A 9,843-nucleotide genomic window follows, 5' to 3' on the forward strand; every position below is an offset into this window, starting at 1 on the left:
CACAGTTGCAAAAAGGGAGTGAAGTATGTGTTCCAAACTTTCCACGGTTCCAAACTGAGCGCTTCCATTAAGAGAAGCGGTGTGTGTGTGGGGAAAAGCATTCTGGGTATTAGCATGCAAATGAAAGGGCCCAGCTTGCAACCCCGCCCTGGATTCCCACCGCGGTGCGCGCCCCGCCACGCGCTCCCGGGGGCTTCCGGGCGGGCGTGGCTCGAGACGACCCGGGTTCAAACCCTTCCCCTGAGCCCTCTGGGTGTGTGTGACCTGATGCCAGCTAGTTCCTTGCCTTCACTGAAAACTCAGGTCTCCTAACCCAAGGCAGCAGCACCTGTCTCATGCAAGGATGAGAGTCGAAGGCCCTGTCGGCGCTGGGCCTCATTCTGAGCTGCATCTTTTGGAACAGCCTCCACCTTTCCTTATGCGTGCATAATATCTGCCTAACTCTAGAGAGAAGGATTGAAACTTGAGGGAACTTCCCTGAACCTGGAGGCAAATGAGTGTGGTTTTTGTTCTTGTTTTTGGTTGTACCGAGGTTTGAACTCAGTGCCTTGCACTTAACTGGGCTTTCTTTGCTTGATCCCTTGCTGGGCTAGAGCTCTACCATTTCAGCGAGATCTCCAGCTGAGCTTTTTGCTGATTATTTTGAAGATGGAGTCTCTAGGGCTTTTCTACCCAGATTGGTGTCCAACTGCTATCCTCCAGCCCGCAGCCTCGTGAATAGCTAGGATTACAGACATGAGCCATTCGTGCCCGGCAGGGAACTGGTAATTTTTGTGTTCAAGAGTGTTGCTAATTCTGCACTGCTTGGAAGCAGCCACAAAGAAAGAAGGAATGGGTCTGATTACTGGATGTCCCCCGCGTACACACACACATCCTTCTTGCCAAAGTACTTGTGACTATTCCTATTTCCTGATGTGAAACCAGGAAAGCAAGGCACTTGCAGGGCCATAGAGACAGTGCTAGAGTCTCTTCCAACCCATTAGCCCAATTTCACCCCTTCCTCACCAGCTGCCTCTGAACCCCATCAGTAGCTCTGGTGAGCCAGGTTCTGGAAGTCTGTGCTTAGGAAACACAGTGAGGGCTCACATTCCTCATTCCTGTAGTCCTAGCTACTCAGATGACTGAAATTCACAGGATTGAGGTTCAAAGCCAAGCCTGGACCAAAAAAAAAAAAAAAAAAATCTGAGAGACTGACTCTCCAAAGTTACTCTGAAGACTCTCAGCAGAAAGCTAGACTAGAGGTGTATGGCTCAAGTGACAGAGCACCAGCTGAGCAAGCTCAAATGTCCAGCTCCAGTACTGGCCAAACAGAAAGAAGGAAAGAAAATTCCCTAACGAGCTGTGATGCAGGGAACCCCGTGAAAATAGCGGTTAGAGTGTTCCTAATATCTTCACCCACTGTACTTGGAGGAAATCGGGCATATATCAGCCCCAGTTGCAAATAATTGCAAATAATGTACTTCTTTTGGGAAGTGACCAGAACCCAGTTGTGACCCAGCCCATGGCTTTCTCCTGCATATCACCTTAACAGTGTGTGCCAGAGAGCAGGCTGCAGCGATCTGTCAGCTTCATTTGTAACTTTGCATCTTGCTTATTTGTTGGACTCCCAGGAATCCCATTCTGTAACTTCAGACTTAGAAGATGTGTGTGTGGGGGGGGGGTCATTGTTTTGTTTTTTTCATAGTACTGGGGATTGAACTCACAACTCCTCCTTGAAATGCTCCACTGTCCAGCTTGGCCATGAGTTATCTTTTCTCTTTAAACATTTTAAAGTATCTACTGCCACTTGGTACATTCACAATGTTACACAATCACCTCTGTTAAGATGCAAAACATTTTATCATTCCCCAAAGGAAGCTCTATCTTCTTTGTATTCTTTAAAAGTCACTTCTCATTCCCCTCTCTCCTCATTTCCTGACATTTCTATTTTTGTTTCTTTATTTGTTTTTAGTTTTGTGTGTGGGGGGTTGTTTGTTTTAATAAATGTGTGTGTGCCGCTACTGGGGCTTAAACTCGGGGCACTGAGTTCTGGGTACAGTCCCGTAGATTTTTTATTCAAAACTGGCACTCTACCATTTGAACTACAGATCCACTTCTGGCTTCTTGCTGGTTGTTTGGAGACAAGAATCTCATGGACTTTCTTGCCTGTGCTGGCTTTAAAATGAGATTTTCAGATCTCAACCTCCTGAGTAGATAGGATTACAACCATGAGCCTCTGGCACCCCGCTTAAGTAACCCTGTTTTTGATGTTCCTTTTCTCTTAAGATCTGTTGAAAGAGACTGTGACCACATTCTCAATTCCTAGGCCACACCTTGAAAAGATGCAGAGCTCACAATTCCTGAGTATGCCTCCTGCTGCTGGCCTGTTGGACCTTCTTCTGTTGCCATGGAAACCACACACCTCAGTTTTGACTGTACAGGAGCTGGATAGCAAACTGAGAGCATCTTTGTCTCCTAGGTTACCAGGACTTGTCAAGGTCATTCATTCATTCATTCATTAGATTGGTATTGATTAAGCACCTACTAAGCACCAGGCCCTTTAAAAAAAAAATAAAACAATGAACAAGCTAGACCACACACCCTGCCCTCAAGGACCCAAAGCCTAGATGAAAGAAAATGGAGAAAAATAGAGTTCTGGTTCCCCTCTCCAGTTCAAATACCCCTGTTCATCCAGATCCTGTTCAAATCCTCTTTTCCTAAATCATCTTCTCCAAAAACTCAGATCCAAGTGACAACTCTCAATGCTCTCATAGCTTTCTTGTGCCTTTTTTTTGTGTTATCACAAAAATCTGTGCATTGCAAAAAAATATAGAAAATACACGAAAAATAATCTGTCATTTACTACCAACCATCAGCAGTTATTTGTTGCCACCATTTCCTTTTGGTCTTTTTCTATATGTATATATTTCCCTTTAATTTTTTTTTTTTTTGGTTGGGGGCTGGGAATATGGCCTAGTGGCAAGAGTGCTTACCTCGTAAGCACCACATATATAGAAAAGACCAGAAGTGGTGCTGTGGCTCAAGTGGCAGAGTGCTAGCCTTGAGCAAAAAGAAGCCAGGGACAGTGCTCAGGTCCTGAGTTCAAGCTCCAGGACTGGCAAAAAAAAAAAATTGTTGGTCATGGAGCTTGAACTCAGTGCCCGAGCACTGTCCCTGAGCTTTTGTGCTCAAGACCATACTCCACTTCTGGTTTTCTGGTGGTTAGGAGATAAGAATTTCATGGACTTTCTGGCCCAGGCTGGCTTGGAACTGAGCTCTTCAGATCTCAATCTCCTGAGTAGCTAGGCATGAGGCACCAGCGCCCAGCATATATTTTCCTACCGTCCCCTCCCCCCAGGCATGGGGATTGAACTCAGGACTGGGGTGCTTTCCCTTAACTCTTTTGCTCAAGGCTAGTGCTTTACCACTTAGAGCTACAGCTCCACTTCTGATTTTTGAGTGGTGTTTGGAAATTAAAACCTCATGCGGACTTTTCTGCCTACGCTGGCTTTAAATCGCAATCCTCAGGCCTCAGCCTCCCGAGTAGCTGGGATTACAGGTGTGAGCCACCAGCACCCAGCAACTTTTTTTTTTTTTTTTCTGATTGTGGGGCTTGAACTCTGGACGTGGGTGCTGCTCCAGGATTACAGGCATGAGCTACCAGTGCCCAGCAAGGCTCCCCCCACCCAATGCTGCTGAAACCTATTTTATATTCTGCTTTATAATCATATTTATATTATTAATCATAATATATTTTCATCTCAGCACATCTCAAAGATGTGCTGAAAATCACAGTAGCAAAGATAAGGCATTGATACTAACTGCCAAATTTTTAAAAACTTTTCTGGTGGTAATGGGGTTTGAACTCTGGGCTGCACCTTTGCTAAGATTGCTTGCTCAACTTGTGCTCTACCACTTGAGCCATGCCTTCAACCCAGCTTTTTAAAAGCTGGTTATTTTGGAGTTGGAGAAAACACAAGAACCAGGAGCCCTAATCTCTACCAAGCAGCCAGAAACTATTCATTCCTACAGGATTGCTTGGGAGGCAATGGGCAGGCAAGTTCACTCTCCTTCAATGTTATGCTGTGTTGGCCCCTTAATAAGTGAGGCACAGACAAGTCTAAGTGTCTGCATCCTGCTGACATTATAACATTGAATGAAATATACCGAGTTTATTTCTTCTTCACAGCCTCTGTGTGTGTGTGTGTGTGTGTGTGTGTGTGTGTGCCCGCACACACACACATGCTAGTCAGGGCAGAGACCTTGAATTCAGAGCCTGGGTGCTGTCTCTGAACTTCTGTTTGCTCAAGGCTAGTGCTATACCACTTGAACTACAGCTCCACTTCCAGCTTGTTTGGTAGTTTATTGGAGATAAGAGTCTTGTGAACTTTCCTGCTCAGACAGGCTTCAAACCATGACCCTCAGATTTCAGTCTCCTTGCGTAGGTAGGATTACAGGCATGAGCCACCAGCATCTGGCTTTCACAGCCTTTTCTTCTTTTTTTTTTTTGGCCAGTCCTGGGGCTTGAACTCAGGGCCTGAGCACTGTCCCTGGCTTCTTTTTGCTCAAGGCTAGCACTCTGCCACTTGAGCCACAGCGTCACTTCTGGCCATTTTCTGTATATTTTCTGTATATTTGGTGCTGGGGAATTGAACCCAGGGCTTCATGTATACGAGGCAAGCACTCTTGCCACTAGACCATATCCCCAGCCCTTTCACAGCCTTTTCTAAGGGTAGAAATAATGCTTTCTCATCATAATCATCATGATTATCATTTTACAGGTGGAAGAGGGTCTTTCCACATTGTTCAGGCTGGTCCCAAACTCCTGAGCTCAAAGAGCTCAAGAATGTCCTGCCTCATCCTTCCTTCCTAGTGTTGGGAATATAGGTAAGTACCACTCACATTACCTTTTTTTTTTTTTTTTTCCTTTTAAGTGAGGTGACTGGGAAGTTAGGTAGTTTGTCTGTTCTGCACCAGTGTCTAAACAGAGGTCAGACTTTCCTAACTTCAGTAGCCAAACTCTTATCACTGAACCCTGAGCCTTTCCCCCCAGGACTGGAGCTTGACCTCAGGTCAGGGCCTTAGCACTGTCCCTGAGTTCATTTGCTCAAGGTTAGTACTCTACCACCTGAGCCACTGCTCTACTTCTATTTTCTGATTAATTGGAGATAAGCATCCCATGGACTTTCCTGCCTAGTCTGACTTTGAACCTCCATCATCAAATCCCCGGCCTCCTAGTAACTAGGATTACAGGCATGAACCACCAGACTCTAGCTTTCTGTCTCATTGCTTGACAGTTGGATTCTCATTGCAACTGGAAAGAAATTGCCAGTTATCTACCTGCCTTAGAGGCCCATGTTCTTGAGGTCTAGCAAGGATCTGACAGGAGGCAGAGGCTTTGGGGTTCTTACTGGGGTTATCTTGGCCCCTCAGTGCTGTGGTCTTCAGAGAGCCTGACAGGAATCCTGTGCCTCCCATTTATCATCACCATGTTTCCTGCCTGTCACCAGCAGGGCCTTAACTCCCTCACTTTCAGTTAATGAGGGACAAAAAAGAAAAAAAAAACTGTCATGTGCAGTTGTTACTTTTTTTATACTTTAGTCTGTGGAGATATTTTCTTTCTTTCTTTTTCTGGAGACTAGACACTATTACATGCAAAGCCCATACTCCACAACTGAGCAACACCTCCAGCCCAGAATGGTCTTTTTTTGTTTCTGATTAATTGAAGGTGTGAGAGTGAAGGCTCTTCTAGGAACAGGGAACATCATAAATGATAGACTATAGCATATACATGCTCTACTCTCTCTCATACACACACACACACACACATACACACAGAGCAACTGACCAACTAAACAAAATCACCTACACATTACAGAGAAATAAGATTCTTGATATATAATGATTAATTAAAGATAAAATTATTTTTATTAATTTACTTTATTATAGAGGGAGTGATGTGCAGAGGGATTATAATTACACAAGTCAGGTAATGAGTGCATTTCCTTTGGTACAGTGTCTTCTGTTCTCTCTCTCCCAGTCCCTCCCTACCGTCTCCACCCATGAGTTGTGTTGTTCACTTTCATCAGTGTCCAGTGAGCTCCACTGCTGCACTTTTTCACCCTTTTGCACTTAAACTCTCTACCCTCCCCCAATCCTTCTGAAGGTGTACACTTGAATATACCATACTTAAGGTAAAGAAGACATAATCATCAAAACTAGAAAAGAAAGGAAGGAAGGAAAGAGGGAGAGAGGGAGGAAGGAAGGAAAAAGGTCTCTTGTTTCCATATCTTGGAGTTTATTTCAGTATGTATAGCATTTTATTGTGTCGTTTGTGCTTCTCTCCTAAGAGTATCCTCTTTTGGTCCCACTGTGTGTGAATATCTAGAATCATGCAGTTTAGATCTAATTGCCCCATATTAGAGAGAACATGTGCCGTTTGTCTCTCTGAGCTTGGCTTGCCTCACTTAACATGATTTGTTAAAGATCAAATTTTAAAATATAAACACCTTAATGATTGGAATGGAGATTTGTGGTGGGGAATCTGCCTAGCATGCACAAGATTCTGGGGTCCAATCTCCAGCACCACACACACACACACACACACACACACACACACACACACACACACACACACAAAAGACAACACACAGTGGGCGCTTGTGGTTCATGCCTATAATCTAGCTACTCAGGAGATGGAGATCTAAGGATCGCAGGTCAAAGCCAGCCCCGTCAGGCAAGTCAGTGAGACTATTGTTTCCAGTTAACTACAAGAAAATTGGAAGTGGACCCGTGGTTCAAACTGGTAGCAAAAACTGAGCAAACTGAGCAAAAAAGCTCAAGGATAGCACCCAGGCCCTGAGTTTCAGCCCCATGACCAACCAAAAAATAAATTTTAAAAAGTGAAGTTTTTTTTTTTTAGCCAGTGTGGTTTCACATATCTATAACCCAACATTCAGGAGGCCAAGACAAGATGATCCTGAGTTCAAGGCTAGTCTGGCCTACAGGAAGCTTCATGTATCTATAACCCAACATTCAGGAGGCCAAGACAAGATGATCCTGAGTTCAAGGCTAGTCTGGCCTACAGGAAGCTCAAGGCCAGCCTAAGCTACATAGAGAGACTATCTAAAAAATCAAAGGATAAATCCATCCAAAGGCTGGTGGCTTTTGCCTGAAATCCTAACTACTTGGGTGGCTGAAATCTGAGGATCATGGCTTTCCAGCTTTCCCAGGAAGATCCAATTAACTAGCAAAAAGCTGAAAGTGGAGTTATTGCTGAAATGGTAGAGCACTAGCCTTGCTCAAGAAAAGCTCAGGGACAGTTTCCAGGCCCTGTGTTAAAACTCCAGGACTATGTGTGCATGCAACCCTCCAGAACTGACGAGAGAGAGAGAGAGAGAGAGAGAGAGAGAGAGAGAGAGAGAGAGAGAGAGAGAGAGAGAGAGAGAGAGAGAGAGAGAGAGAGAATTTCCTCATGTTACTCTTTTTGCTTTGTTTTGTTTATGGTCAGTGCAGGGCTTGAACTTAGGGCCCAGGTGCTGTCCACAAGCTTTTTTGCTCAAGGCTAGCACTCTACCTCTTTGAGCCATAGTGCCACTTCTGGTTTTCTGGTGATTAATTGGAGATGAGTCTCATAAACTTTTCTTCTCAGGTTGGCTTTGGACCATAATCCTCAGATCTCAGCCTCTAGAGTAGCTAGGATTAAAGGTGTGAGCCATCAGCAGCTGGCAAAAATAATTAAAAAACAAAACAAAACTAGAATGGGTCTTAGAGGAACAGAGTCCAGATATTCCAAAATAATGTCTCTTTTGCATCTGATTTCAACTTGCTGTGCCAACATTCTATCTAAGAGCTTTGGGGGCTGGGAATGGGAATATGGCCTAGTGGTAGAGTGCTCGCCTTGTATACATGAAGCCTTAGGTTTGATTCCTCAGCACCACATATATAGAAAAGGCCAGAAGTGGTGCTGTAGCTCAAGTTGGCAGAGTGCTACCCTTTAGCAGAAAGAAGCCAGGGACAGTGTTCAGGCCCTGAGTTCAAGCCCCAGGACTGGCAAAAAATATATATATATCTGGGTCCTAGCTAATTTAGTCTTTGACAGTTGAGTGGAATCTGAGCTAAATGCCAGACTGGTGGTTAAACGGAAAACCCTCATGCTTGCTTTATCAACTGGCTCTCTACTACTTGAGCCACATCTCCAGCCTTGTATTTTGGTGGTTAATTGGAGATGGAGTCTCACAGACTTTTCTGTCCAGGCTGGTTTTGAACTGTGATCCTTTAAATCTCATCCTTTTAAGTAGCTAGTATTGAGGCAAGAGCTACTAGAATCTGGCTCTAGATGCACTTGTGATAGTTGTCCTGTCACCACTGTCACCGCTTAAGTGTGTGTGTATGTGTGTAGACAGATTCAAACCAGGTGCAAATCTAAGTCCCTCCACCTACTAGCTGGGACATTGGGGATGGCTCACCTCCCTTCTCCAAGCTTCAGTTTTGCACAGAACCATACTACTAGCTATTACCTCAGGGAAAAGTGATGGATTTCAACATAAAAGAAAATTTTTACTTGATACTTCATGAAGTATTGCAAATTAACTAAACTCAGGCGTTTACATTTTTACAAAGTCTTCCTCCACCAAATCTTCTTACTTAAACCTGTCACTCTACCACTGAGCCATACTTCACTTGCTTGTTTTTGGTTGTGGGGCTTGAACTCTTGGCCTGGATGCTGTCCATGAGCCTCTGTGCTCAAGGCTAGTACTCTACCATTTGAGCCACAGAGCTACTTCTGTTTTTTTTTGTTTTGTTTTTTTTTTTGTTTTTGTTTTTTCATAGCTAATTGGAGGTAAGAGTCTCACAGGGACTTTTCTGCCCCTGATAGCTTCGAACTGCAATCCTCAGATCTCACCCTCCTGAGTAGCTAGGATTACAGGCTTGAGTCATGGGCGCCCAGCTGAATTCATTGTTTTTGCTAGATAACTGGAGCACAAAAACCTTGAGAAATGGGGACTGGGAATATAGCCTAGTGGTAAAGTGTTTGCCTCCTATACATGAAACCCTAGGTTTGATTCCTCAGCATCTCATACATAGAAAAGGCCAGAAGTGGTGCTGTGGCTCAAGTGGTAGAGTGCTAGCCTTGAACAAAAAGAAGCCAGCGACAGTGCTCATGCCCTGAGTTCAAGCCCCAGGACTGGCAAAAAACAAAACAAAACAAAAAATCTTGAGAAATGCTAGGTGCTAGTGACTCATGTCTGTAATCCTACCTGCTCAGGAGGCTGAGATCTGAGGATTGCAGTTATAAAGCCATCCCAGGCAGAAAAGTCCACGTAAGACCTTATCACCATTTAATCACTCAAAAACCAGGGCAGTGCCCAGGCCCAGAGTTCAAGCCTCATGAGTGACAAAACAACAACAACAACAAATAAATAAAAAATCTTGAGAAATGTCTGTCTTGGCAGGCTTTGAACTTTGGTCCTCAGATAGCCTCCTGAGTAGCTAGGATTACAGGTATGAGTAAGTGGTAACTAGCTAATTTTTCTGTTTTCTTTTGCTGGAATTGAAACCAGAGCCTTGAGCATACTTGTCAAACTGAGCTACACTATTATCCTTTCTCTTAGTAAGAGATTTTTTTTTTTTTACAGTACAGGGATTTATACTCAGAACCTGATACAAGTGTTTTGTCAGTTGAGCCATCCCTCCAGTTCATTTTTAGTTATTTTTCATATGAAGCCTCTTATTTTTTTTCCCCTAGGTCAACCTTGGACCAATATTCTCCACCGTAGCTGGGATTATAGGTAGGAGAATATTGTTTTAAATTATATTTCTATTATCTTTTTTTTTTTGCCAGTCCTGGGGCCTAGGCAATAT

Source organism: Perognathus longimembris, chromosome 3 (genome assembly GCF_023159225.1).
Source record: "Perognathus longimembris pacificus isolate PPM17 chromosome 3, ASM2315922v1, whole genome shotgun sequence".
Classification (NCBI taxonomy): Eukaryota; Metazoa; Chordata; class Mammalia; order Rodentia; family Heteromyidae; genus Perognathus; species Perognathus longimembris.